The 26,509-nt window shown below is 62.0% G+C and overlaps 4 long non-coding RNA genes and 4 other non-coding genes across 10 annotated transcripts; 3 read left to right on the forward strand and 5 right to left on the reverse strand.

Moving 5' to 3' along the window:
• Positions 1-1,749: 1,749 nt before the first annotated feature.
• On the reverse strand, positions 1,750-9,700 carry LOC139082598 (uncharacterized). 3 transcript variants are annotated; one of them, XR_011538792.1, is made up of 8 exons: positions 9,532-9,700; positions 7,547-7,708; positions 7,072-7,159; positions 6,501-6,694; positions 5,802-6,013; positions 4,684-4,877; positions 2,876-3,068; positions 1,750-2,642 (listed from the first exon to the last, which is right to left on the reverse strand). It is a non-coding gene; the product is annotated as an uncharacterized lncRNA (long non-coding RNA). The 3 variants fall into 3 exon arrangements; XR_011538793.1 differs by lacking the exon at positions 9,532-9,700 and having other exon boundaries at positions 6,501-6,625; XR_011538794.1 differs by lacking the exon at positions 9,532-9,700 and having other exon boundaries at positions 5,802-6,003.
• Positions 9,701-12,456: 2,756 nt separating this feature from the next.
• LOC139078508 (5S ribosomal RNA) lies at positions 12,457-12,575 on the reverse strand. The gene has a single exon (XR_011531503.1). It is a non-coding gene; the product is annotated as a 5S ribosomal RNA (ribosomal RNA).
• Positions 12,576-15,713: 3,138 nt separating this feature from the next.
• LOC139082600 (uncharacterized) lies at positions 15,714-16,159 on the forward strand. The gene is made up of 2 exons (XR_011538798.1): positions 15,714-15,843; positions 15,967-16,159. It is a non-coding gene; the product is annotated as an uncharacterized lncRNA (long non-coding RNA).
• Positions 16,160-16,633: 474 nt separating this feature from the next.
• On the reverse strand, positions 16,634-16,752 carry LOC139078536 (5S ribosomal RNA). The gene has a single exon (XR_011531543.1). It is a non-coding gene; the product is annotated as a 5S ribosomal RNA (ribosomal RNA).
• A 3,140-nt stretch (positions 16,753-19,892) lies between these two features.
• Positions 19,893-20,338, forward strand: LOC139082601 (uncharacterized). The gene is made up of 2 exons (XR_011538799.1): positions 19,893-20,022; positions 20,146-20,338. It is a non-coding gene; the product is annotated as an uncharacterized lncRNA (long non-coding RNA).
• A 474-nt stretch (positions 20,339-20,812) lies between these two features.
• On the reverse strand, positions 20,813-20,931 carry LOC139078558 (5S ribosomal RNA). The gene has a single exon (XR_011531573.1). It is a non-coding gene; the product is annotated as a 5S ribosomal RNA (ribosomal RNA).
• A 3,138-nt stretch (positions 20,932-24,069) lies between these two features.
• On the forward strand, positions 24,070-24,514 carry LOC139082602 (uncharacterized). The gene is made up of 2 exons (XR_011538801.1): positions 24,070-24,199; positions 24,322-24,514. It is a non-coding gene; the product is annotated as an uncharacterized lncRNA (long non-coding RNA).
• A 474-nt stretch (positions 24,515-24,988) lies between these two features.
• Positions 24,989-25,107, reverse strand: LOC139078569 (5S ribosomal RNA). Its single transcript, XR_011531582.1, has one exon. It is a non-coding gene; the product is annotated as a 5S ribosomal RNA (ribosomal RNA).
• Between the last annotated feature and the right edge of the window lie 1,402 nt (positions 25,108-26,509).

Genomic DNA, 26,509 nt, shown 5'->3' on the forward strand with positions numbered 1-26,509 from the left:
CCTGACAACACATTAAACCGCACCATTTACTTTCTCCGTTTTAAAGACGGGGTCACTGAGACTCAGAGCCTTGCCTGGGGCCGCCCAGCTGGAAGGAGGCTGAGCAGGGACTAGAACTGCGGTCTCTGTCTTTGGACTCTGCACCCACACTGCTCCCCCCTGGAGCTCAGGGGTCCAGAATTCCTCCAGATCCAATCCCCTAGGCCTTGAGACCTCACTGAGCTCAGGGGGCAGTGTCACCCCCATGACTGGGGCTTGCCATGTTGGCTGGGATGGCTGGCCTGGGGCCCTGGGGGCTCTCCCTGTACAAGACCCAATCCCTGGGCAGGAACCCTTCTGCTTAGTCCTTCCTGCTCTCTACTCTCCCTTGATCCCTGCTCAGTGGAGCTTCTCTCTCTTTCCCTGGGGAGATCCCTGAGTTTCCTCCCTCTGAAGAACTGTGTGCTCTGACTGGGGGGCCCCATCTCTTGGTAGAGAAGAGAGAGGTTGCTGACTATGGCCTCCCCGCAGCCTCAGGTAAAGTGGACTCTCCCTGATCTCACTTTGAGGGAGGTGAGGCCTCCATCCTTCTCATTTGGGGTCTTTAGCAGGAAGCAGAGCCCCCTCCCTTACAAAACTGAACATGAGGGATACCAACACTGGGGGCTGGCAGGGGCAGGAGGTCACAACTGGAGGAACCTGAGGGGGTTTAGGGGCCCTGCCCGGGGCTGAAGGCCTGGGTGAGGCTCTTCCCATCCTGCAGATTCCACGAGCACCTGCTGGGCTTTGTAAAGGTCTCTTGTGCTCACACAAGCTCAAATGGTTCTGCTGTTGCAACTACAAACTTCATCTGGATGAGCATGTGCAAGGTCGTGTCTGTAACTCCCTGATCTGCCCTAGGAGGCTCCTTCCTGAGAAAGCAGCCCAGCTGGGGGGAGGGGAGTGGACAGAAAGCAGTGGCCTGGCCTGCCCCCTCCACTAGCCTGGAGGCAGGGCCCGGCTGCCTTACTTTGAAGCTGAGTTATGGAGCAGAAGGGGCTGGGGTAGCCTGGACCAGGGCCTGGGGTGTGTCATGGAAAGGGGCCTGGCTGGGGTGTCTTCCAGGACATAGAGCAGAGGATGCTGTGGGGGGAGATCCCTCAGGGGTGGGGGCTTGGGTGGGCCCTTCTCTGCTCTAGGGGTCACTCCCAGGTACCCTCATGGCCTCACTCCTGGCTTGTCCACCTCCCTCCTTCGGGTGTCACCTCCAGTGTCTTGGAGTCCCTACTCTCCCAAACAAGGCTCAAACTTCATAAAGACACTGGAGATATTGGAAACTGCAGCCAACACCTAAAAAGTGTATATAAATTGTTCCAGAAATTCTGCTTCTAAGGATCAGTGCTAAAAAAATAGAGATTTGTGGACACAGATGTACCCTCAGTACAATTATGAGAGTGAAAAATTGGAAATGGTCCAATTGTTCACAGCTGGGGCTGCTGAGTAAGTTGTGATGTGGGGACACTGAGAATGCACAAGGGGACAGGACTGACTGTGCATGTCCACCTGTGGGGACATCAGGCTATAGAAGAGCAGGGCCCTAGGATCCTGCCCACCACTCCCTCACATACACACACACACACACACACACACACACACCCCACTGCAATTAAAGGGGAAGGGCTGGGAAGATGGTAATTACTTGTTATTTCTTGGTAGAAGGAGTGTATCTTTTTTCTTATTAATATTTAAGTCATTATTTTAGTAAATAAACATTATGTGTCTAAAATCTTAAAGTATATAATGTATTTTATTATATAATATATTAGTAATAAATGGAAACAATTTTTTATAATATGCACATTAAAAAAATTTAAGCATGGCCCATCCAGGAAAATAAAAGATTTTCACGGTGCCTCACTGCCCCAGACATTTCCCTTACGGTTTCCATCTCTTGCATCATATTTATAAAAGTGATCTCTATCCAAAGATAATTAATATATTTATGATTGGGGCTTCATTTTTACATAATCTTTGATCTATCATGGATTTTCCTTCTTAATAAAGAATTATTTTTATTAAAAACAAAAAAATTTCAAGCACTCTCCTCATACACTACGTAGCCAGATACAAATGGCCACACGTTGTCTGATTCCACTTATATGAAAAATCCAGGAGAGGTAAATCCATAGACACAGAAAGGAGATGGGTGGTTGCCAGGACTGGGGCTCAGAGGAAGGACGGCTGACTGATTGACAGGGTTTCTCTATGACGAAAATGTCCCTGACCTAGAGAGTGGTCACGGCTGTGCAACGTTGTGAGTGTTCTTCATGCTGCTTAAATGTACAATTTAAAAGGATCAAATAGTTACAATTTATTTTAGTCAATATTATAAGATGAAATATAGGAAACCGTTAAGTCTATGTAAGATGAAAACCAAAATTTTTAAAATGCAATAATAAGAGAGAGGAAGGAATTCTCTGGTGCTCCAGCTCAGGAGCTGAGACCAGTTGCTGCGATGACACAGGTGGTTGTTCCTGCTCTTGAACTTGAATGACAGCTGTCAAGCAGGCTTGAGTCTGCTCTGGCTCTGAATCTGGATCTGTGGCTCTGAGCTGCAGCGGGCACTGGAGTTGGAGCCCGTGTTAGCTCTTGAGGTGGTTCTGGATCCTGCTCTGGAGCTGGCGCTGTAGCTCCAAGAAGAGAAAATGCTATCAACACGACTGGCTTCCATGTCCCTTCCAAATAAAGGAAAGCTCTCATACCAATCAGTGAAGTCTCGGTCCGAGAACCACCCCCAGGAAGTCTTCCGAGGCTGCTCATTGCTCCTGGGCCCACCCCAGCCTCTGGAGGCTCTGCTCTGTGGGGCCAGTCCCATTATCACCACACACACACATCACCCACCCCAAGTCCTCCTCACCCTCAGTCTCTGCCTCAGTGGACGCATGGTGCTTGAGCTGTGCCAAGAGAAGGTTGGCCTGGCACTCCAGGTCCCGAGCCTGCATGTTGAGCCCCATGTAGGGCAACAAAATCTTCAGGTGGGGAGATTCTGGGGCCTGAAAAAACCCTCAGAGTACTGGTCCAGCCAGGTGCCCAGAATGGAAGAAATGGTCCTGAGGACAGACAGGTGGGCAGCAGGGTCAGAGGACTGGCCTTCCCTTCTGCACTGCCCTCCCAGGGCTCCCCTGTGGGGCCTGGGTTCCTGTCCCTCCAGCTCCTAGCTGTCCAGAGGCTAGTCCTTATCTTTGTCCACCTCCAGTCTGGCTGTCCTGGCAGAGACAGGCCTGGTCACCAAGGAGGGGCTGGCAAAAAGCCTTCATAAGTGACAGCCCTTGATCAGTGGTGCATGGCCTCTTCTCTTCCTCAGGGAAGCCTGACACACTCCTCTGTCTGTCTTTTGCCCCTTTCCCACTGGAATGTCACCTCCATGTGGGCAGGAAGTGGTGGAGTCTGCTCTGTTCCTTGAACTCACTGGCGCATCGTAGGTGCTCCATGAGCATCTGACCAATGAGGGAACAATGGGCTCTCTTGCCAGGCTTCCGGGGGCCCTCCTAACACCTCAAACTTTAGCTCCTGTGCCTACATGCTGCCTGATTTGCTAGGTGCCTCATGCGGGTCTCCTCCTCCCACTGACACTAATCTCTAACAGTGGGGTCCAGCGGGTTCCTGAGCCCTCACTGAGTACCCTGAGCACCAGCTGAGCACCACTGTTGAAGTTCTACCAGATTAGTGAGCAGGGTACTTCCCACACCCCCTGTTCTAGATCCCAGGAAGGGGGTGGAGCAGGGCTGGGATGGGGAGGGGACAGACATGGATGGAGTCTCCTGAGGGCTGCCCCCACTCTCCCACAGCAGTTATGAAAGTTATGACAGCTTTCTTGTTTTCTACAAGAAGCCCTCAGACCTCTGCCTCTCCGCAGGAATCACAGGATGTGTGGGATGCTGGATGCTGCCAGCACCCGGATTCACAGGCCCTCTCTCCTCTCTCAGTTCTGTGGAGAGAGGAGGCCCTCCTACTTGATCAAAGCCCACCCACGTTTTCAGTTGGTTCAGGGGTCCATCATCCTCATCAGAATAAAGGAGGATGCACCCATGTTTGGAGGAGGCCAGCAGGGCATTGCATGGGCTGTTCTGTGGACAAGACCTGTCTGTGAAGTCTAGGCTGACTGTCTGACTCTCAGCTAGAAGGGAGTCCTGGAGGGCACGGTTGTTGTCTGCTCGGTGCATTGGATTACGGTCAGTGCCTAGAAAAGTGCCTGCACCTAGTGGGGCTACCTGCATGTTTAATAAATGAAGGAGCCCCGTCACAGATGTCTGGGTGGGCCTTGGCTCCCTGCTCACCCCCGGGGATCCCTGCTCTGGCTTCGCCAGGACAGGACCCCTCTAGTTGGAATCTCAAATCTCCTTTTCAAATGAGAAAACAGCTCAGCCCAAGGCCACAAGGACAGTGAAGGATGAGGTAGAGGCTTCACCATGGGGAAGAGGAAAATGACCAATTAGCACAACCACAGCCCCCCAGCAGACCCGCCCACAGGGCCAGGCACCCAGAAGGCACTTTGCCTGCAGGACCCCACTCAGTCCTGAAAATAACCCTGTGAGGTTGATCCGCTATTCACCTGTCTGTGCAGAGGAGTGAACTGAGGCTCAGAGAGGTGTAGTGACATTCTGAAGAGTTACAGCTAGTAGGTGGCTGAGCCACCACTGTGCTGTGGAGCGGCAGGGCACTCACCTTTTAAACAGCAGGACCAGTACCTGTCGGGTGGTGGCAAAAGCTCTGCAGGTGCCCAGAAGGGTGGGGACGTAGGTGGGGCTGCTGCCCAGGAAGGCGGGCACCAGGTGCTCCAGTAGCTTCTGCAGCATCCCTGCCTGGACGGTCCACACCATGCAGGCCTCATTCCTGTTCTCTGTCAATGCACTTCCACCCTGGGGTGGGACAGAGGAGGGACATGCAGTCAGAGCAGCACTGTAGACACCAGGAGGGCTGGGGCTGGAGCTCAGACCAAACCCCCAAGCCCTCAGTGACCTGTGGCAGGAGGTGGGTCAGGAGTGCCCGCAGGAGGAAAAAGGCACTTGGCATTAAAAGTAGGATTTGAGGTAGGGAGGGAATAAACACGTTGGCATTTCAGGTTGGTTTGTCAGCTGAGTATCAACAGCACCTCCCTGTGTTAACTACATCCATGTGAGTCCTGACAAACACCCCACTGTAGAGGCGAGAACGCAGAGCTTTTCCTGGACTGGGAAGGGTCAGGACAGGAGGACACGCAGGGTGGTCAGTGTAGCACTGATGAAATGGCAACAGGAGGTCCCACATCAGTGGGGGGGCTGAATCGCTGTGGCGACCGCTCTCCCTACTGGAATGTTCTGCAGCCCAGGGAGGCCCAAGGCCCTGACCCAGAGGGGCTATGGGGGTATATCCTTAGGGCAGCAAATTGCAGAGTGACAGGCTTAGTACCTTGAGCCCATGTCCTTTTGGGTGAAAGCATTGTTATGAATCATGAGGATGTGTAAGACCTGGAGAAGGTGTGGAAGGACGGTCAGGCCAATGTGGACACCTGGGGACAGGAGTTAGAACTGGAAATCTGTAGAAAGATGCAAAAATACTCTTGACTGGACACGAGGTGAAATGGTATAAAGCCTCTTTTCTGATGTTCTGATAAGTGTATGGACAGTGACTTTGTGTCTGGCCAAGGCAGCGGCTGGGCAGTGAGGGTGGCTTGGGGGAGGAGACAAGGACTCAGATTTTGGGGAGAGCAGGACTCTTGGAGGGAGCCCAGGGGAGTATCAGGGCGTTTGGGATTGGGGCCCTCTTTGGCTGAATGGGGCCCTGGGTATTGCATCTGCATTCACCTGAGCCGGTGGTGGACTCTGTTGGTGGCGTGGGGCATCTTCCTCTCCTCAGGGAGAAGGAGTGGAGCACCCTGCTGATCCACACCTGTCTGGCCTCCCATGTGGTGCTCTGTAGACAGTGCCCGGAAGCCAAGTGGGAGCCTCAGTGTCTTTGCCACCTCTCACACCCGTGTGACTCTCCCCTCCACACACACAGCACAGTCTGTACAAACCTCCACCAAGGAGGGAAAAGAGATGAAAGCCTGAGGGCCTTGCATTATCATGGCACAGATAAGGGGCACCTCAGGAATCCCCTTTCCATGGCTCCCTCCACCCTGGGTGTGATGTGGAGAGGGGTGCCCTCAGGGGGTCCCCTGACCTGGACTCCTCCTCAGACAACAACTTACCAAATGCCCATCTAGACTGCCGACTGCCCCCCCTCACCCCCAGGCCATCTCCATATCTGTACACAGTTACACCAGCACAGGTCTTTCCAGGCCCCCTAAGAAAGCCTGGGGGCAGCCAGGGCCCCACTTTGAGGATGCAGAGCTGGGTTCATACCTGGCTCCACCTTCTCACTAGTGTGTGATTCTGGGCAAAGCCCTGAACCTCTCGGGCCTTCACCTTCTCCCCTAGTGGCTCCCTGTGATCCCACCTTCTGGGGGACACATCCTTGTGTCATCCCCTCCCCATGAGTGTGGACTGGACTTTGTGACTCACTTCTATTCCACAGAAGATGCAAAGTGACCCAGTGCCGCTTCTTCCAAGACTTGGTTATAGACAGTCACTGCCTGGCCGCTGCTCCCTCTGCCCTGGTTCTCTCTCTCTCCCTCAGATCCCTCGCTCTGGGGAACAAGCCTCTGTGTTATGGGTGGAGATGGAGAGAGGCCCACGTGGCCTTGCACTGAGGGAGACTGACAGACAGAGAGGGGCTCAGGCCTTCAGTCCAAACAGAACCCCGTTAATAGCCCCTGAGTGAGTCAGACCCTGAGTGAAGCAGGGCCTGCCTCAGGTGAGACCCCAGCCCCAGCTTCCTGAGAGACCCCGGCAGAAGCACCAGTTGAGCGCTGCTGGACTCCTGGTCCACTGACACTGTAAGATTATAAATGTCTGTGGTTAAGCTGCTAAGTTTGGGGAAATGTTACACCGCAGTAGCAATAGATCACTAATACTGTCATCCTGCCCGAGGCCCTGGCCCTGCCCCTCCCTCCTCCCTCCTCCCCTACTGTCCTCCCAAGCTCCCTCCAGCCACACTGGCCTCCAGTCTAACCTCCTCTCTGGCCAAACTCACTTCTGCCTCCAAGCGTCTGCTGTGTTGGGCCTTCTGCCAGGCAACTCTCCCCGGGTTTGTGCAGGGCTGGCTCTTCCTTGTCCTGCTGCTGGAAATACAAATGTCACCCCCATGCAGGCTTGCCAGACCCCTCACCTAGTGGAGCCCAGCACTCCACTGTAGCGCCTGCTGTTTTTCCACATAGCAATTGCTTTTTTATTTACATGTTTTTGTTTTCGTGGTTTTGTCCACTTTCCCCTCCAGACTGAGCTCCTGGAGGGCAGGGACCTTGTTGGGTTTTCCAGCTCTGGGACTATTTGAGTGCTCACGGTGCAGTTGCTGAATGAGTAGATAAGAGGCTCCATGCCGCCACTGACCAGCTTGATTGTTAGAGCCAAATTCACTTTGGTCGTTTTAAATGTACTAGACTGATAACTATTTAAGTTAGTCCTGTGATTTAAACCTTTCATGGATATATTAGGTTTTGCTGACTTACCAAATAACTCCCCAAATTTCAGCAGCACATCACTATATATTGTCCCACATTACAGTGCAGGTGGGTGTTCCTTTTGGAGAGACATATTCCTTCACATGGTCCTTCAGGAACCCACAGTTCTTCCCCCGTTTGCCTTCTCCATCCCTAGGACATCATCCACATCTGCATCCATCAGCATCAGGGGAAAGGACATGAAGAAATGCACATGAGAGGACTTTATCAGCCAGGTCTAGAACGGCGCACGTCAGTTCCTTTCCTCTTCCCTAGGCAAAGACATGGTCATATGGCCCCAAGGGAGGCTGGATAATGGAGTTCAGCTGTGCGCTCCAAGGAGCAGAGAATGGATTTTGATGGACAATTAAATTTCTCTGCGACAATCAGTAGCTCATTTAGATTTATTGTGTTTTTCAAATCTTTGCTAAACTTTTACCATATGCCAAGCACTGGGCTAAGGGCTTGATGGAGAATTGACTGAGCAGCACCTTGGCCCAATCTAAAAAAGGAGATGAAACATGGTACGAAGCACCTGCCATCCTAAGAGGAAAAAAGAGAAAAAAGGGAAAGTACTCTGGAAGTTCAGGGAATAATTCTAGATTTGGAAGCTGCCTGGACATGCTATCTCTTGAACTCCACTTTGAGACACAATCAAGGTGTGGTTGATGGAGGAAGATGGCAGCAGGAACCACAGAAGCAGTTAACTGCGTACAAGATGTGATAAGGAATGCTATGCAGCCATTGAAATCACATATTCAACAATATTAAAAGGCAGGAATAATTATTGATACTAAATGAAAAGTGAGTAGAAATATAGGGTGATCCGATTTTTGGACTAACTCTATATCTAAATTTAGATGGAAGGAACAAATGTGTTGAGTGATAGTTTTCCAATTTCCTAAAATGTTTGATTGTTTAATCAGAAGGTTTGCATACATACGCTTTGTGGTGATACACTGTTTTCTTCAACCAGACATAAGGTGCTGCAATGTAGACCGCTGATCCCCACACTTTCCCACCCCACCCCCTGCGGGTCCTGAGAGGCAGCGATCTTGTCTCTGTTTTCTGCTCTGGAACCCAGGGCCTGACTCAGGCTCTCAGTAATACTCCGTGAAACACTACACGTGGGGAGAGGCCTATTTTTTCATAATGTCAAGTAAAAAGACAATGACTTCTACTAGAAGGCACCCCCAAAACATTGAATCTTACAGAATTTGTTTCGGTCTAACTGCAATCCTATGAATATGTCTAAGTGTGAAGGTGCCTTCTTTTGCTGACAGAACCAGGAAGCCCTGCAGCACTCCTGCCATTTCACACGTGGCCATCAGAGGGCAGTGAGTGGCTGCTCATGACAATGACATGGCCCCACTTCAACAGTTTTACTACAAGAGTCAATCTTCTTCAGAACAAGTTTTATAACATTAGAGAGTTTCTTTAAGGAATATTTATTTGCTTTCCTCTTCAATTTCCTTTGGAAGCTAATGAAAATCCCCTACAAGTAAAAAAAATAAGGTAATCCACTGACTGGAAGACGTTCCTTGTGACACAGACACGTAAAATTATGTGTCCCCCTCCACCCCTCCCTCCATCACCCATCCATCTATAGACATCCATCTTTGTAAAACACCTTTTGGCCTTGGATGAAATGTGTTAGATTTTCAATCATGTTGCCTATTCTTTGAGATACGCTATGAATCTCTGGGTAGTGAGTGGTCTGCTCATCACATGGTGGAAAATGCACTGAAATCCTAGGAGACTTGATGAAGGTAATGGGCACCAGATCATGGGAAGTATTTAAAGAGAAATCCTTCTAGATCTGCTGAGAGATATCCTCGGCACAGGAGCTTAGGAGAAAAAGCATGAAGTCTTCTTTCCCTGGGGAAAAGGACTCAAATTTTTAATATACTAAAAGACAGACAGGATCATAAGAATGAAAGATGGTTATAATGATAAAAAGTGACAGAGATAAGGTAATGATTCAAATTACTTACCACTCTGCCTAAAACAGTTTATCACTGCATTACTTTGAAGTCATTCCTTGGGAATCCAAGAGGTGAGTTTGAACATGCTCTGCTATATATCAGAGGCCACAAGGCCGATTAAAGCCAGATAAAAAGTGAGAAACACCAATGCCTTCCCAATGACTCCCATTGCATCCATCTGTCACAGAAAAACAGGAAACAAACCCTGCAGGGCAATGCCCTGCTGCCTGCCCAGGGCCCAACAGGCTTATAGCACCATAGGAGTTGTGTGGAGGAGGTGGCGGGGCACAAGTCTAGGCTCTCTCCCACTACATCCAAGGAATCTCCAGGACCCCTGCCCACTCAGATACAGCGGGCAATGCAGGAGATCAGGCTGTTGAAGGACATGTGGTCTGGGGCATTGGGGCATCGCAGCATCAGGGTGTCAGGGCCCAGGGTCAGTGGTCCTCTGAGTCCCCTCTGCGCAGAGGAGCCACCCAACCGGGACTACAGCCACCGCCGCTGCCCTAGCCTGGTCCCAACTTGCCAAAACACTACTGGAGCCATCACCGCAAGCAGAGGAAATTGGAAGAACCACGCCACCCTTCCTCTGGGGCCACTTTTGCCCCAAGAATGTGCAGAAAGACCAAGAACCCGTGCCCATGAAGACCTCGCGGGGACCCTGGACAGCTCCTGAATGAGGGACCTGAGAAATACAGAGACAGACAAAGAAATTGAGAGGATCCAAGAACAGACCTAGACAGACACCCAGTGGACACAGAGAGACACTGATATTGACATACAGAAGCTCAGCACAAGAGACCACCACCTCACATGAGGGCGGGGTGCAGCAGCTGAGCTGAGCAAGAAAAAGGGGCCCTGGGGCTGGCGATCAACCCTGAGGGCCAAAAACATGCAGACAGGGAGTCTAGAGACCAGGAAAACTAAGAAAAATACACCATGACATGGACACTGAGGAACAATAGACAGGCACCAAAACTCTCTCTCTCTGTTTGTGTTAGCGAGCATGTGCATGTGTCTGTGAATGTCGTTGTTTATCTCAATGCTCCGTCATTCTCGGTCTTTTCCTCCTTCTGAGGGGCAACCTTGGAATGTGTGGGATGACAGAAGGACAAGGCAGAAAAGTCAGGACCAAGAACAGGACGCTAGAAAGCAGCTCCATCTACCAGACATCGACAAGGCCTTCCCGATGACAGCACAGGCCTCATTCTGTTCAAGTGCAGGTGGACACATTGCCCAGGATACCCCAGTCCGATAGGTGACAAATGAACTTGCCTTCGTTGTACCAAAAGACCTCACAGGAGAAAGGATCATGAACAAGCAAACCTTGAAGTGACAGGGAAGAAAAGTCAGACAAAACGCCGAGCCAGCGGGGGCGAAATTGAGGGTCAGCAACTGGCTCTGGGTTGCAGGAGGGGAAACGGGGCCGGCAGGAGAAGCGAACCGCGAAGAGACTCCCTCCCAGGACGACGATGGCTGAACGGGGAGAGGAGGGAGCTTTGGGTCCTCTCGTCCTGCTTTGACCGGGATGTCCCCATTTTTCCACAGCGAGCGAGTATGGCTCTTGGATTCGGTGGGGAAGACGTGGTTTATCTGGAGGACTTTTCCCTTCGGGGGTTCAAAGTCCGTTCTCTGAGGCAAGGCTCCCTCTCTGCCTCCCTGTCCTTCCCATTCGCCTCCCCGGAAGCCAGCTCTCCTCCCGGTTTCCTGGATCCCTTGGCCACGGTCCTCTGTTGCAAACACAGGCAGGTGCAAAGAAGATGCGAAAGGCTGCCCGAGCCACGCGAACGGAAAGCTGAAGCCAGGGAGCCAGGAAGGGCTGGCTGCTGAGGGAGGACGCGTCCTGTCAGGAGGCTTTTCAACTCCCTCTGACAGATGCGGCCTGGAGGGGCGGGGCCCGGCCGGGGCCCTGGGTGGTAGGGGTCGGGTGTGAGGGGGTGGGTGGGGAGGCGGGGGAGGCGGGAAGAGAGGGAGGCCCCCGAGTGAGGGGACACCAAAAGCCTCAGCCATCAAGACTCCTCATCTTTGCATCCAGCGTTCTCAAACTCAAACGAACGCAAGCTCATCCACCAGGAGCAACGTAGCAGCGTTTCCAAGCGAGGCAGGACCGCCCGAAGGCGAAAGCAGAATGGGATCCTAGTCAGGTGGAGCTTGAAACTCAGACCCACCCACCCCCCTACCCCCCCACCACCTCCCCCCCTCCCCCCACCCCGGGAAGGGGGCTTCTGGAAGGAAAAGCGAGACAAACTGACAGGGACAAACTTAGGTCGGGAAAGGAGTGTTGATTGTGAATGAGCCTCTCAAGGACAAGCGAGCGGGTACCAGGTTTTAGAAGATGACCTGCAGCGGCACAGACGCCAGCAAAGGCAGAAGCCATCCCGTCTTGGGTGAGGTGCCCGAGACGCTCCTCTCTAACCCAGTCCGCCCTGTCCTTGGAGAAGCGGGCGGTGTCTGGAAAGCCTGACCAGGTGTCTTTCCTCGGTGGGCGGGGCTGGTCGCTTTGGGACCCGTTTGGGCCTCCCGGCACCGCCGTGGAATCCGTTCCACCTGACAGGACGACTCTACCCGGCGGCTGGGGCGGCGGGGGCGGGGCGCCGAGGGAAGGGCTGGGGTGTCACCGGAGCGGGAGCCGAGCGGGTGGGAAGAGGCCGAGGCCAGAGGGAGCCGGCGGGCGGCGTGTGCGGCGGTGTCGGGGTCCCGGTCCCGATCCCGGTCCCGGTCCCGCTGGGCTGGCCCCGATTGGCCCTGGGTTCGGGTGGGGCCGCGAGCTGGAAGGGTTGGGCTGTGGCGGGGAGGGGTTGGGCCCTGCCCATGGGTGGCGCCGGCGGGCCCGCGGTGCGGGAGGGGGGCGGGGGGGTGGGGGAGGGCTGGCTGGAGGGGTGGGGGCGTCCGCGGAGGACGGAGGCCGGAGGCGGGAAGGCGAGGGAGGCAAAAAGCCTACAGCACCCGGTATTCCCAGGCGGTCTCCCATCCAAGTACTAACCAGGCCCGACCCTGCTTAGCTTCCGAGATCAGACGAGATCGGGCGCGTTCAGGGTGGTATGGCCGTAGACGCTGGCGCCTGCCGCCGGCGCCCCTAAGAAGCCGCGCCGCGTCGCCCGGCCCGCGGCTCGCGCGCGCGCCCAGGCCTCTGTGACGCGCACCCGCCGCCGCCGGCGCCCCCTGCGCCCGCGCTCGGCCTGCCGCCTGCCTCCCGCTGCTGCCTCCCGCCGCGGCCGCCTCGGGCGCGGCCAGCGGGCCAGCCAAACCGCTGCCCCGCCCTGCTGCCCTCCCAGGGCGCGGAGGCCTGGAGCAGCCCGGGGTGCGAAGGAGGCGGGGCGGGGCGGGCGGCGGTGGGAAACGAGGGGTGGTGGGGGCGGGGGTGGGGGCGGGGCGCCTGGCTGGGCGCTCTCCCCTCGCGGCCCGGGAACACTCCAGGCCGCCCTGGCCGCTCGGATCCGGCGATGGGTCGCAGGAGATGCGGCTGCTGGGAGGTGGGGGGCGCGGGGCACTTGGCCCGAGGCGTCGGGGCGTCGGGCCGCCGGGCCCGTGCTCCTCTGAGTCCCCTCCGGCCCGAGGGGCCTCCCAGCGGGAGCCCTGACCTCTGCGGCGCCGGCCGGGCCCCGACTTGCCCAAACCCAGGCGGAGCCACCGGCGCGACCAGAGGGCGTCAGCGGAAGCCCGCCGCGCTGCCCCTGAGGGCGCGGGGAGGCGGGGCGGCCACCCTTCCCCCCGCCAGCGCCGCCCAGGAGACCGGCACCCCGCCCCCAACCCGCCCCTCGCGGGGACCCTGGACAGCTCCTGCTGGCGCCAGCCCAGAGACCCAGAGACAGAGACAGAGACAGAGACACGGAGAAACAGAGAAACGGCGACACGGAGAGGATCCAAGACACGGACCTAGACAGACACCCACCCTGACCCAGAGAGGCTCTGCCCAAGAGCTCGCTTCCCCCCCAGGAGGGCGGTGGTGCTGGAGCTGGGCCCGGGCCAGGAGGCAGGGGCCCCGGGGCTGGCGATCACCCCTGGGGCCCTAGGCCGCGCAGACAGGCTCTCAGGAGTCCCGGGCTCCCGGCATCGCTGCCCCGCCATCGCCCAGGAACCACAGACAGGCACCGGAGCTCGCTGGCGCGCTCTGTCTGCGCTTGCGTGTGCGTGTGCGTGTGCGTGTGCGTGTGCGTGTTGTGCGAGTGGGTGTGTAGGCGTGTGTGTGTGTGTGTGTGTGCGCGCGCGCGCGCGGGCCTGTGTGTCTGTGTGCCTGTGTGTGTGCGCGTCCGGGTTTGCGTGTTCCTTTCTCTCCGCTTCTTCACTCTGGCTCTTTTCCTCTTTCTGCCGGGCACCCCCGACCTTACTGAGGTGATAGAAGGAGCAGGCAGAAAAGTCAGGGCCCAGAGAACTTGGCACGAGAAAGCAGCTCCATCTACCAGACATGTAGAAGCCCCTCCCCGACGACCGACCGCAGCGTCCCCGTTCTGCTCAAGTGCCGCTGGGGACGTTGCCCGGGATCTCCCGCCCGCTAGGTCACCGACGAAGGCGCCTCCGTTTTCCCAAGAGCGCGCTCGCGCCCAGGACGGAGGGAGGAGCAGCACGGTGTGACGACGGGGAGGAAGAGTCGCGTCCGAAGGCCCGTCGGTGCCTGCCGACGTCCCGGCTCTCCCTGTCTCGAGACCTCTGGGCTTCAGGGTTCTGTGCCGCAAGGCTTTCCCGCCGCACCCCCCGGGACCCAGGGCGCGCTGTGTGCGCTGCCCGTCTCCAGCGTTTGGGCCCTGTGGGCCTTCTTGCGTCCCACTGGAAAGGGGACCCTGGGACGGAGAGAAGACGGGCAGGGGGCGGGCTTCGGCAAAGAGAGCGACGGCCATCCACAGACGTCCGACGAGGCCCTCCGGGGCGCCAAGCTCTCCATTTTCCACGGCACGTGTCCTCGTCAGGTTCTGCCACCTCTCGCCGGCATGCGTAGGCACACCGCTGGTCTTGCGGCCCCAGAGGCGAGGAGGCGAACGCCCCGGGGGCCGAGATTGGCACCCGCGTTCTCGGCTGCTGGGTGGCCAGCACCTAGGAGAGTGTCTGGCCGGAAGCAGCCAGGCGATCGATCCCTGGGTGCTGGATGAGCCTCGGCGGCAAGAAGTAGGCTCGTGGGGAAGGACGGCGGCCGAGGCCCGGGCCCCCACCGAGGCCGCGCTCCGTGCTGAGCGGTCCGCTCCGTGTTTCCCGCTTGCGTTCTCACCAGCACTCGCCCCCGCAAGGAGGCACGAACTCCAGGACCCCCTCGCACCAGATGAGGAAAGCGCAGCTCAGGGAGGGCACGTCACTCGCGGGAGACGGCGGCCCTTGGGTTTCAGCTCAGGACTTCGGTCTCCCGAGCCTGCGTTTCGGGGCAAGGCTCCGGTCCCGCGCTCCGGGAAACTGACAGGGACGCAGTCCCGCTTCTCCCCGCAGAAGGTGCTCCTCGGAGATCAGATCCGGGGACCCGTCAGAACCACCCCGGGCACGAGCTGGCAGGGAGCGACGCGCACCGCCCCTCCCCCCCATCCGGCAGCCCGCAGCCCGCAGCCCGCAGCCCGCAGCCCGAGGAAGCGAGGAGCAGGCGATAGAGGCGCTGGGTTGGCAGGAGGGGAAACGGGGCCGGCAGGAGAAGCGAACCGCGAAGAGACTCCCTCCCAGGACGACGATGGCTGAACGGGGAGAGGAGGGAGCTTTGGGTCCTCTCTCGTCCTGCTTTGACCGGGATGTCCCCATTTATCCACAGCGAGCGAGTATGGCTCTTGGATTCGGTGGGGAAGACGTGGTTTATCTGGAGGACTTTTCCCTTCGGGGGTTCAAAGTCCGTTCTCTGAGGCAAGGCTCCCTCTCTGCCTCCCTGTCCTTCCCATTCGCCTCCCCGGAAGCCAGCTCTCCTCCCGGTTTCCTGGATCCCTTGGCCACGGTCCTCTGTTGCAAACACAGGCAGGTGCAAAGAAGATGCGAAAGGCTGCCCGAGCCACGCGAACGGAAAGCTGAAGCCAGGGAGCCAGGAAGGGCTGGCTGCTGAGGGAGGACGTGTCCTGTCAGGAGGCTTTTCAACTCCCTCTGACAGATGCGGCCTGGAGGGGCGGGGCCCGGCCGGGGCCCTGGGGTGGTAGGGGTCGGGTGTGAGGGGGTGGGTGGGGAGGCGGGGGGAGGCGGGAAGAGAGGGAGGCCCCCGAGTGAGGGGACACCAAAAGCCTCAGCCATCAAGACTCCTCATCTTTGCATCCAGCGTTCTCAAACTCAAAACGAACGCAAGCTCATCCACCAGGAGCAACGTAGCAGCGTTTCCAAGCGAGGCAGGACCGCCCGAAGGCGAAAGCAGAATGGGATCCTAGTCAGGTGGAGCTTGAAACTCAGACCCACCCACCCCCCTACCCCCCCACCACCTCCCCCCCTCCCCCCCACCCCGGGAAGGGGGCTTCTGGAAGGAAAAGCGAGACAAACTGACAGGGACAAACTTAGGTCGGGAAAGGAGTGTTGATTGTGAATGAGCCTCTCAAGGACAAGCGAGCGGGTACCAGGTTTTAGAAGATGACCTGCAGCGGCACAGACGCCAGCAAAGGCAGAAGCCATCCCGTCTTGGGTGAGGTGCCCGAGACGCTCCTCTCTAACCCAGTCCGCCCTGTCCTTGGAGAAGCGGGCGGTGTCTGGAAAAGCCTGACCAGGTGTCTTTCCTCGGTGGGCGGGGCTGGTCGCTTTGGGACCCGTTTGGGCCTCCCGGCACCGCCGTGGAATCCGTTCCACCTGACAGGACGACTCTACCCGGCGGCTGGGGCGGCGGGGGCGGGGCGCCGAGGGAAGGGCTGGGGTGTCACCGGAGCGGGAGCCGAGCGGGTGGGAAGAGGCCGAGGCCAGAGGGAGCCGGCGGGCGGCGTGTGCGGCGTCGGGGTCCCGGTCCCGATCCCGGTCCCGGTCCCGCCGGGCTGGCCCCGATTGGCCCTGGGTTCGGGTGGGGCCGCGAGCTGGAAGGGTTGGGCTGTGGCGGGGAGGGGTTGGGCCCTGCCCATGGGCGGCGCCGGCGGGCCCGCGGTGCGGAGGGGGGCGGGGGGGTGGGGGAGGGCTGGCTGGAGGGGTGGGGGGCGTCCGCGGAGGACGGAGGCCGGAGGCGGCAAAAGGCGAGGGAGGCAAAAGCCTACAGCACCCGGTATTCCCAGGCGGTCTCCCATCCAAGTACTAACCAGGCCCGACCCTGCTTAGCTTCCGAGATCAGACGAGATCGGGCGCGTTCAGGGTGGTATGGCCGTAGACGCTGGCGCCTGCCGCCGGCGCCCCTAAGAAGCCGCGCCGCGTCGCCCGGCCCGCGGCTCGCGCGCGCGCCCAGGCCTCTGTGACGCGCACCCGCCGCCGCCGGCGCCCCCTGCGCCCGCGCTCGGCCTGCCGCCTGCCTCCCGCTGCTGCCTCCCGCCGCGGCCGCCTCGGGCGCGGCCAGCGGGCCAGCCAAACCCTGCGCTGCCCCGCCCTGCTGCCCTCCCAGGGCGCGGAGGCCTGGAGCAGCCCGGGGTGCGAGGAGGCGGGGCGGGGCGGGCGGCGGTGGGAAACGAGGGGTGGTGGGGGCGGGGGTGGGGGCGGGGCGCCTGGCTGGGCGCTCTCCCCTCGCGGCCCGGGAACACTCCAGGCCGCCCTGGCCGCTCGGATCCGGCGATGGGTCGCAGGAGATGCGGCTGCTGGGAGGTGGGGGGCGCGGGGCACTTGGCCCGAGGCGTCGGGGCGTCGGGCCGCCGGGCCCGTGCTCCTCTGAGTCCCCTCCGGCCCGAGGGGCCTCCCAGCGGGAGCCCTGACCTCTGCGGCGCCGGCCGGGCCCCGACTTGCCCAAACCCAGGCGGAGCCACCGGCGCGACCAGAGGGCGTCAGCGGAAGCCCGCCGCGCTGCCCCTGAGGGCGCGGGGAGGCGGGGCGGCCACCCTTCCCCCCGCCAGCGCCGCCCAGGAGACCGGCACCCCGCCCCCAACCCGCCCCTCGCGGGGACCCTGGACAGCTCCTGCTGGCGCCAGCCCAGAGACCCAGAGACAGAGACAGAGACAGAGACACGGAGAAACAGAGAAACGGCGACACGGAGAGGATCCAAGACACGGACCTAGACAGACACCCACCCTGACCCAGAGAGGCTCTGCCCAAGAGCTCGCTTCCCCCCCAGGAGGGCGGTGGTGCTGGAGCTGGGCCCGGGCCAGGAGGCAGGGGCCCCGGGGCTGGCGATCACCCCTGGGGCCCTAGGCCGCGCAGACAGGCTCTCAGGAGTCCCGGGCTCCCGGCATCGCTGCCCCGCCATCGCCCAGGAACCACAGACAGGCACCGGAGCTCGCTGGCGCGCTCTGTCTGCGCTTGCGTGTGCGTGTGCGTGTGCGTGTGCGTGTGCGTGTTGTGCGAGTGGGTGTGTAGGCGTGTGTGTGTGTGTGTGTGTGCGCGCGCGCGCGCGCGCCTGTGTGTCTGTGTGCCTGTGTGTGTGCGCGTCCGGGTTTGCGTGTTCCTTTCTCTCCGCTTCTTCACTCTGGCTCTTTTCCTCTTTCTGCCGGGCACCCCCGACCTTACTGAGGTGATAGAAGGAGCAGGCAGAAAAGTCAGGGCCCAGAGAACTTGGCACGAGAAAGCAGCTCCATCTACCAGACATGTAGAAGCCCCTCCCCGACGACCGACCGCAGCGTCCCCGTTCTGCTCAAGTGCCGCTGGGGACGTTGCCCGGGATCTCCCGCCCGCTAGGTCACCGACGAAGGCGCCTCCGTTTTCCCAAGAGCGCGCTCGCGCCCAGGACGGAGGGAGGAGCAGCACGGTGTGACGACGGGGAGGAAGAGTCGCGTCCGAAGGCCCGTCGGTGCCTGCCGACGTCCCGGCTCTCCCTGTCTCGAGACCTCTGGGCTTCAGGGTTCTGTGCCGCAAGGCTTTCCCGCCGCACCCCCCGGGACCCAGGGCGCGCTGTGTGCGCTGCCCGTCTCCAGCGTTTGGGCCCTGTGGGCCTTCTTGCGTCCCACTGGAAAGGGGACCCTGGGACGGAGAGAAGACGGGCAGGGGGCGGGCTTCGGCAAAGAGAGCGACGGCCATCCACAGACGTCCGACGAGGCCCTCCGGGGCGCCAAGCTCTCCATTTTCCACGGCACGTGTCCTCGTCAGGTTCTGCCACCTCTCGCCGGCATGCGTAGGCACACCGCTGGTCTTGCGGCCCCAGAGGCGAGGAGGCGAACGCCCCGGGGGCCGAGATTGGCACCCGCGTTCTCGGCTGCTGGGTGGCCAGCACCTAGGAGAGTGTCTGGCCGGAAGCAGCCAGGCGATCGATCCCTGGGTGCTGGATGAGCCTCGGCGGCAAGAAGTAGGCTCGTGGGGAAGGACGGCGGCCGAGGCCCGGGCCCCCACCGAGGCCGCGCTCCGTGCTGAGCGGTCCGCTCCGTGTTTCCCGCTTGCGTTCTCACCAGCACTCGCCCCCGCAAGGAGGCACGAACTCCAGGACCCCCTCGCACCAGATGAGGAAAGCGCAGCTCAGGGAGGGCACGTCACTCGCGGGAGACGGCGGCCCTTGGGTTTCAGCTCAGGACTTCGGTCTCCCGAGCCTGCGTTTCGGGGCAAGGCTCCGGTCCCGCGCTCCGGGAAACTGACAGGGACGCAGTCCCGCTTCTCCCCGCAGAAGGTGCTCCTCGGAGATCAGATCCGGGGACCCGTCAGAACCACCCCGGGCACGAGCTGGCAGGGAGCGACGCGCACCGCCCCTCCCCCCATCCGGCAGCCCGCAGCCCGCAGCCCGCAGCCCGCAGCCCGAGGAAGCGAGGAGCAGGCGATAGAGGCGCTGGGTTGGCAGGAGGGGAAACGGGGCCGGCAGGAGAAGCGAACCGCGAAGAGACTCCCTCCCAGGACGACGATGGCTGAACGGGGAGAGGAGGGAGCTTTGGGTCCTCTCTCGTCCTGCTTTGACCGGGATGTCCCCATTTATCCACAGCGAGCGAGTATGGCTCTTGGATTCGGTGGGGAAGACGTGGTTTATCTGGAGGACTTTTCCCTTCGGGGGTTCAAAGTCCGTTCTCTGAGGCAAGGCTCCCTCTCTGCCTCCCTGTCCTTCCCATTCGCCTCCCCGGAAGCCAGCTCTCCTCCCGGTTTCCTGGATCCCTTGGCCACGGTCCTCTGTTGCAAACACAGGCAGGTGCAAAGAAGATGCGAAAGGCTGCCCGAGCCACGCGAACGGAAAGCTGAAGCCAGGGAGCCAGGAAGGGCTGGCTGCTGAGGGAGGACGTGTCCTGTCAGGAGGCTTTTCAACTCCCTCTGACAGATGCGGCCTGGAGGGGCGGGGCCCGGCCGGGGCCCTGGGGTGGTAGGGGTCGGGTGTGAGGGGGTGGGTGGGGAGGCGGGGGGAGGCGGGAAGAGAGGGAGGCCCCCGAGTGAGGGGACACCAAAAGCCTCAGCCATCAAGACTCCTCATCTTTGCATCCAGCGTTCTCAAACTCAAAACGAACGCAAGCTCATCCACCAGGAGCAACGTAGCAGCGTTTCCAAGCGAGGCAGGACCGCCCGAAGGCGAAAGCAGAATGGGATCCTAGTCAGGTGGAGCTTGAAACTCAGACCCACCCACCCCCCTACCCCCCCACCACCTCCCCCCCTCCCCCCCACCCCGGGAAGGGGGCTTCTGGAAGGAAAAGCGAGACAAACTGACAGGGACAAACTTAGGTCGGGAAAGGAGTGTTGATTGTGAATGAGCCTCTCAAGGACAAGCGAGCGGGTACCAGGTTTTAGAAGATGACCTGCAGCGGCACAGACGCCAGCAAAGGCAGAAGCCATCCCGTCTTGGGTGAGGTGCCCGAGACGCTCCTCTCTAACCCAGTCCGCCCTGTCCTTGGAGAAGCGGGCGGTGTCTGGAAAAGCCTGACCAGGTGTCTTTCCTCGGTGGGCGGGGCTGGTCGCTTTGGGACCCGTTTGGGCCTCCCGGCACCGCCGTGGAATCCGTTCCACCTGACAGGACGACTCTACCCGGCGGCTGGGGCGGCGGGGGCGGGGCGCCGAGGGAAGGGCTGGGGTGTCACCGGAGCGGGAGCCGAGCGGGTGGGAAGAGGCCGAGGCCAGAGGGAGCCGGCGGGCGGCGTGTGCGGCGTCGGGGTCCCGGTCCCGATCCCGGTCCCGGTCCCGCCGGGCTGGCCCCGATTGGCCCTGGGTTCGGGTGGGGCCGCGAGCTGGAAGGGTTGGGCTGTGGCGGGGAGGGGTTGGGCCCTGCCCATGGGCGGCGCCGGCGGGCCCGCGGTGCGGAGGGGGGCGGGGGGGTGGGGGAGGGCTGGCTGGAGGGGTGGGGGGCGTCCGCGGAGGACGGAGGCCGGAGGCGGCAAAAGGCGAGGGAGGCAAAAGCCTACAGCACCCGGTATTCCCAGGCGGTCTCCCATCCAAGTACTAACCAGGCCCGACCCTGCTTAGCTTCCGAGATCAGACGAGATCGGGCGCGTTCAGGGTGGTATGGCCGTAGACGCTGGCGCCTGCCGCCGGCGCCCCTAAGAAGCCGCGCCGCGTCGCCCGGCCCGCGGCTCGCGCGCGCGCCCAGGCCTCTGTGACGCGCACCCGCCGCCGCCGGCGCCCCCTGCGCCCGCGCTCGGCCTGCCGCCTGCCTCCCGCTGCTGCCTCCCGCCGCGGCCGCCTCGGGCGCGGCCAGCGGGCCAGCCAAACCCTGCGCTGCCCCGCCCTGCTGCCCTCCCAGGGCGCGGAGGCCTGGAGCAGCCCGGGGTGCGAGGAGGCGGGGCGGGGCGGGCGGCGGTGGGAAACGAGGGGTGGTGGGGGCGGGGGTGGGGGCGGGGCGCCTGGCTGGGCGCTCTCCCCTCGCGGCCCGGGAACACTCCAGGCCGCCCTGGCCGCTCGGATCCGGCGATGGGTCGCAGGAGATGCGGCTGCTGGGAGGTGGGGGGCGCGGGGCACTTGGCCCGAGGCGTCGGGGCGTCGGGCCGCCGGGCCCGTGCTCCTCTGAGTCCCCTCCGGCCCGAGGGGCCTCCCAGCGGGAGCCCTGACCTCTGCGGCGCCGGCCGGGCCCCGACTTGCCCAAACCCAGGCGGAGCCACCGGCGCGACCAGAGGGCGTCAGCGGAAGCCCGCCGCGCTGCCCCTGAGGGCGCGGGGAGGCGGGGCGGCCACCCTTCCCCCCGCCAGCGCCGCCCAGGAGACCGGCACCCCGCCCCCAACCCGCCCCTCGCGGGGACCCTGGACAGCTCCTGCTGGCGCCAGCCCAGAGACCCAGAGACAGAGACAGAGACAGAGACACGGAGAAACAGAGAAACGGCGACACGGAGAGGATCCAAGACACGGACCTAGACAGACACCCACCCTGACCCAGAGAGGCTCTGCCCAAGAGCTCGCTTCCCCCCAGGAGGGCGGTGGTGCTGGAGCTGGGCCCGGGCCAGGAGGCAGGGGCCCCGGGGCTGGCGATCACCCCTGGGGCCCTAGGCCGCGCAGACAGGCTCTCAGGAGTCCCGGGCTCCCGGCATCGCTGCCCCGCCATCGCCCAGGAACCACAGACAGGCACCGGAGCTCGCTGGCGCGCTCTGTCTGCGCTTGCGTGTGCGTGTGCGTGTGCGTGTGCGTGTGCGTGTTGTGCGAGTGGGTGTGTAGGCGTGTGTGTGTGTGTGTGTGCGCGCGCGCGCGCGGGCCTGTGTGTCTGTGTGCCTGTGTGTGTGCGCGTCCGGGTTTGCGTGTTCCTTTCTCTCCGCTTCTTCACTCTGGCTCTTTTCCTCTTTCTGCCGGGCACCCCCGACCTTACTGAGGTGATAGAAGGAGCAGGCAGAAAAGTCAGGGCCCAGAGAACTTGGCACGAGAAAGCAGCTCCATCTACCAGACATGTAGAAGCCCCTCCCCGACGACCGACCGCAGCGTCCCCGTTCTGCTCAAGTGCCGCTGGGGACGTTGCCCGGGATCTCCCGCCCGCTAGGTCACCGACGAAGGCGCCTCCGTTTTCCCAAGAGCGCGCTCGCGCCCAGGACGGAGGGAGGAGCAGCACGGTGTGACGACGGGGAGGAAGAGTCGCGTCCGAAGGCCCGTCGGTGCCTGCCGACGTCCCGGCTCTCCCTGTCTCGAGACCTCTGGGCTTCAGGGTTCTGTGCCGCAAGGCTTTCCCGCCGCACCCCCCGGGACCCAGGGCGCGCTGTGTGCGCTGCCCGTCTCCAGCGTTTGGGCCCTGTGGGCCTTCTTGCGTCCCACTGGAAAGGGGACCCTGGGACGGAGAGAAGACGGGCAGGGGGCGGGCTTCGGCAAAGAGAGCGACGGCCATCCACAGACGTCCGACGAGGCCCTCCGGGGCGCCAAGCTCTCCATTTTCCACGGCACGTGTCCTCGTCAGGTTCTGCCACCTCTCGCCGGCATGCGTAGGCACACCGCTGGTCTTGCGGCCCCAGAGGCGAGGAGGCGAACGCCCCGGGGGCCGAGATTGGCACCCGCGTTCTCGGCTGCTGGGTGGCCAGCACCTAGGAGAGTGTCTGGCCGGAAGCAGCCAGGCGATCGATCCCTGGGTGCTGGATGAGCCTCGGCGGCAAGAAGTAGGCTCGTGGGGAAGGACGGCGGCCGAGGCCCGGGCCCCCACCGAGGCCGCGCTCCGTGCTGAGCGGTCCGCTCCGTGTTTCCCGCTTGCGTTCTCACCAGCACTCGCCCCCGCAAGGAGGCACGAACTCCAGGACCCCCTCGCACCAGATGAGGAAAGCGCAGCTCAGGGAGGGCACGTCACTCGCGGGAGACGGCGGCCCTTGGGTTTCAGCTCAGGACTTCGGTCTCCCGAGCCTGCGTTTCGGGGCAAGGCTCCGGTCCCGCGCTCCGGGAAACTGACAGGGACGCAGTCCCGCTTCTCCCCGCAGAAGGTGCTCCTCGGAGATCAGATCCGGGGACCCGTCAGAACCACCCCGGGCACGAGCTGGCAGGGAGCGACGCGCACCGCCCCTCCCCCCCATCCGGCAGCCCGCAGCCCGCAGCCCGCAGCCCGCAGCCCGAGGAAGCGAGGAGCAGGCGATAGAGGCGCTGGGTTGGCAGGAGGGGAAACGGGGCCGGCAGGAGAAGCGAACCGCGAAGAGACTCCCTCCCAGGACGACGATGGCTGAACGGGGAGAGGAGGGAGCTTTGGGTCCTCTCTCGTCCTGCTTTGACCGGGATGTCCCCATTTATCCACAGCGAGCGAGTATGGCTCTTGGATTCGGTGGGGAAGACGTGGTTTATCTGGAGGACTTTTCCCTTCGGGGGTTCAAAGTCCGTTCTCTGAGGCAAGGCTCCCTCTCTGCCTCCCTGTCCTTCCCATTCGCCTCCCCGGAAGCCAGCTCTCCTCCCGGTTTCCTGGATCCCTTGGCCACGGTCCTCTGTTGCAAACACAGGCAGGTGCAAAGAAGATGCGAAAGGCTGCCCGAGCCACGCGAACGGAAAGCTGAAGCCAGGGAGCCAGGAAGGGCTGGCTGCTGAGGGAGGACGTGTCCTGTCAGGAGGCTTTTCAACTCCCTCTGACAGATGCGGCCTGGAGGGGCGGGGCCCGGCCGGGGCCCTGGGGTGGTAGGGGTCGGGTGTGAGGGGGTGGGTGGGGAGGCGGGGGGAGGCGGGAAGAGAGGGAGGCCCCCGAGTGAGGGGACACCAAAAGCCTCAGCCATCAAGACTCCTCATCTTTGCATCCAGCGTTCTCAAACTCAAAACGAACGCAAGCTCATCCACCAGGAGCAACGTAGCAGCGTTTCCAAGCGAGGCAGGACCGCCCGAAGGCGAAAGCAGAATGGGATCCTAGTCAGGTGGAGCTTGAAACTCAGACCCACCCACCCCCCTACCCCCCCACCACCTCCCCCCCTCCCCCCACCCCGGGAAGGGGGCTTCTGGAAGGAAAAGCGAGACAAACTGACAGGGACAAACTTAGGTCGGGAAAGGAGTGTTGATTGTGAATGAGCCTCTCAAGGACAAGCGAGCGGGTACCAGGTTTTAGAAGATGACCTGCAGCGGCACAGACGCCAGCAAAGGCAGAAGCCATCCCGTCTTGGGTGAGGTGCCCGAGACGCTCCTCTCTAACCCAGTCCGCCCTGTCCTTGGAGAAGCGGGCGGTGTCTGGAAAAGCCTGACCAGGTGTCTTTCCTCGGTGGGCGGGGCTGGTCGCTTTGGGACCCGTTTGGGCCTCCCGGCACCGCCGTGGAATCCGTTCCACCTGACAGGACGACTCTACCCGGCGGCTGGGGCGGCGGGGGCGGGGCGCCGAGGGAAGGGCTGGGGTGTCACCGGAGCGGGAGCCGAGCGGGTGGGAAGAGGCCGAGGCCAGAGGGAGCCGGCGGGCGGCGTGTGCGGCGTCGGGGTCCCGGTCCCGATCCCGGTCCCGGTCCCGCCGGGCTGGCCCCGATTGGCCCTGGGTTCGGGTGGGGCCGCGAGCTGGAAGGGTTGGGCTGTGGCGGGGAGGGGTTGGGCCCTGCCCATGGGCGGCGCCGGCGGGCCCGCGGTGCGGAGGGGGGCGGGGGGGTGGGGGAGGGCTGGCTGGAGGGGTGGGGGGCGTCCGCGGAGGACGGAGGCCGGAGGCGGCAAAAGGCGAGGGAGGCAAAAGCCTACAGCACCCGGTATTCCCAGGCGGTCTCCCATCCAAGTACTAACCAGGCCCGACCCTGCTTAGCTTCCGAGATCAGACGAGATCGGGCGCGTTCAGGGTGGTATGGCCGTAGACGCTGGCGCCTGCCGCCGGCGCCCCTAAGAAGCCGCGCCGCGTCGCCCGGCCCGCGGCTCGCGCGCGCGCCCAGGCCTCTGTGACGCGCACCCGCCGCCGCCGGCGCCCCCTGCGCCCGCGCTCGGCCTGCCGCCTGCCTCCCGCTGCTGCCTCCCGCCGCGGCCGCCTCGGGCGCGGCCAGCGGGCCAGCCAAACCCTGCGCTGCCCCGCCCTGCTGCCCTCCCAGGGCGCGGAGGCCTGGAGCAGCCCGGGGTGCGAGGAGGCGGGGCGGGGCGGGCGGCGGTGGGAAACGAGGGGTGGTGGGGGCGGGGGTGGGGGCGGGGCGCCTGGCTGGGCGCTCTCCCCTCGCGGCCCGGGAACACTCCAGGCCGCCCTGGCCGCTCGGATCCGGCGATGGGTCGCAGGAGATGCGGCTGCTGGGAGGTGGGGGGCGCGGGGCACTTGGCCCGAGGCGTCGGGGCGTCGGGCCGCCGGGCCCGTGCTCCTCTGAGTCCCCTCCGGCCCGAGGGGCCTCCCAGCGGGAGCCCTGACCTCTGCGGCGCCGGCCGGGCCCCGACTTGCCCAAACCCAGGCGGAGCCACCGGCGCGACCAGAGGGCGTCAGCGGAAGCCCGCCGCGCTGCCCCTGAGGGCGCGGGGAGGCGGGGCGGCCACCCTTCCCCCCGCCAGCGCCGCCCAGGAGACCGGCACCCCGCCCCCAACCCGCCCCTCGCGGGGACCCTGGACAGCTCCTGCTGGCGCCAGCCCAGAGACCCAGAGACAGAGACAGAGACAGAGACACGGAGAAACAGAGAAACGGCGACACGGAGAGGATCCAAGACACGGACCTAGACAGACACCCACCCTGACCCAGAGAGGCTCTGCCCAAGAGCTCGCTTCCCCCCAGGAGGGCGGTGGTGCTGGAGCTGGGCCCGGGCCAGGAGGCAGGGGCCCCGGGGCTGGCGATCACCCCTGGGGCCCTAGGCCGCGCAGACAGGCTCTCAGGAGTCCCGGGCTCCCGGCATCGCTGCCCCGCCATCGCCCAGGAACCACAGACAGGCACCGGAGCTCGCTGGCGCGCTCTGTCTGCGCTTGCGTGTGCGTGTGCGTGTGCGTGTGCGTGTGCGTGTTGTGCGAGTGGGTGTGTAGGCGTGTGTGTGTGTGTGTGTGTGCGCGCGCGCGCGCGCGCCTGTGTGTCTGTGTGCCTGTGTGTGTGCGCGTCCGGGTTTGCGTGTTCCTTTCTCTCCGCTTCTTCACTCTGGCTCTTTTCCTCTTTCTGCCGGGCACCCCCGACCTTACTGAGGTGATAGAAGGAGCAGGCAGAAAAGTCAGGGCCCAGAGAACTTGGCACGAGAAAGCAGCTCCATCTACCAGACATGTAGAAGCCCCTCCCCGACGACCGACCGCAGCGTCCCCGTTCTGCT

Source organism: Equus przewalskii, chromosome 1, assembly GCF_037783145.1.
Source record: "Equus przewalskii isolate Varuska chromosome 1, EquPr2, whole genome shotgun sequence".
NCBI classification, from domain to species: Eukaryota; Metazoa; Chordata; class Mammalia; order Perissodactyla; family Equidae; genus Equus; species Equus przewalskii.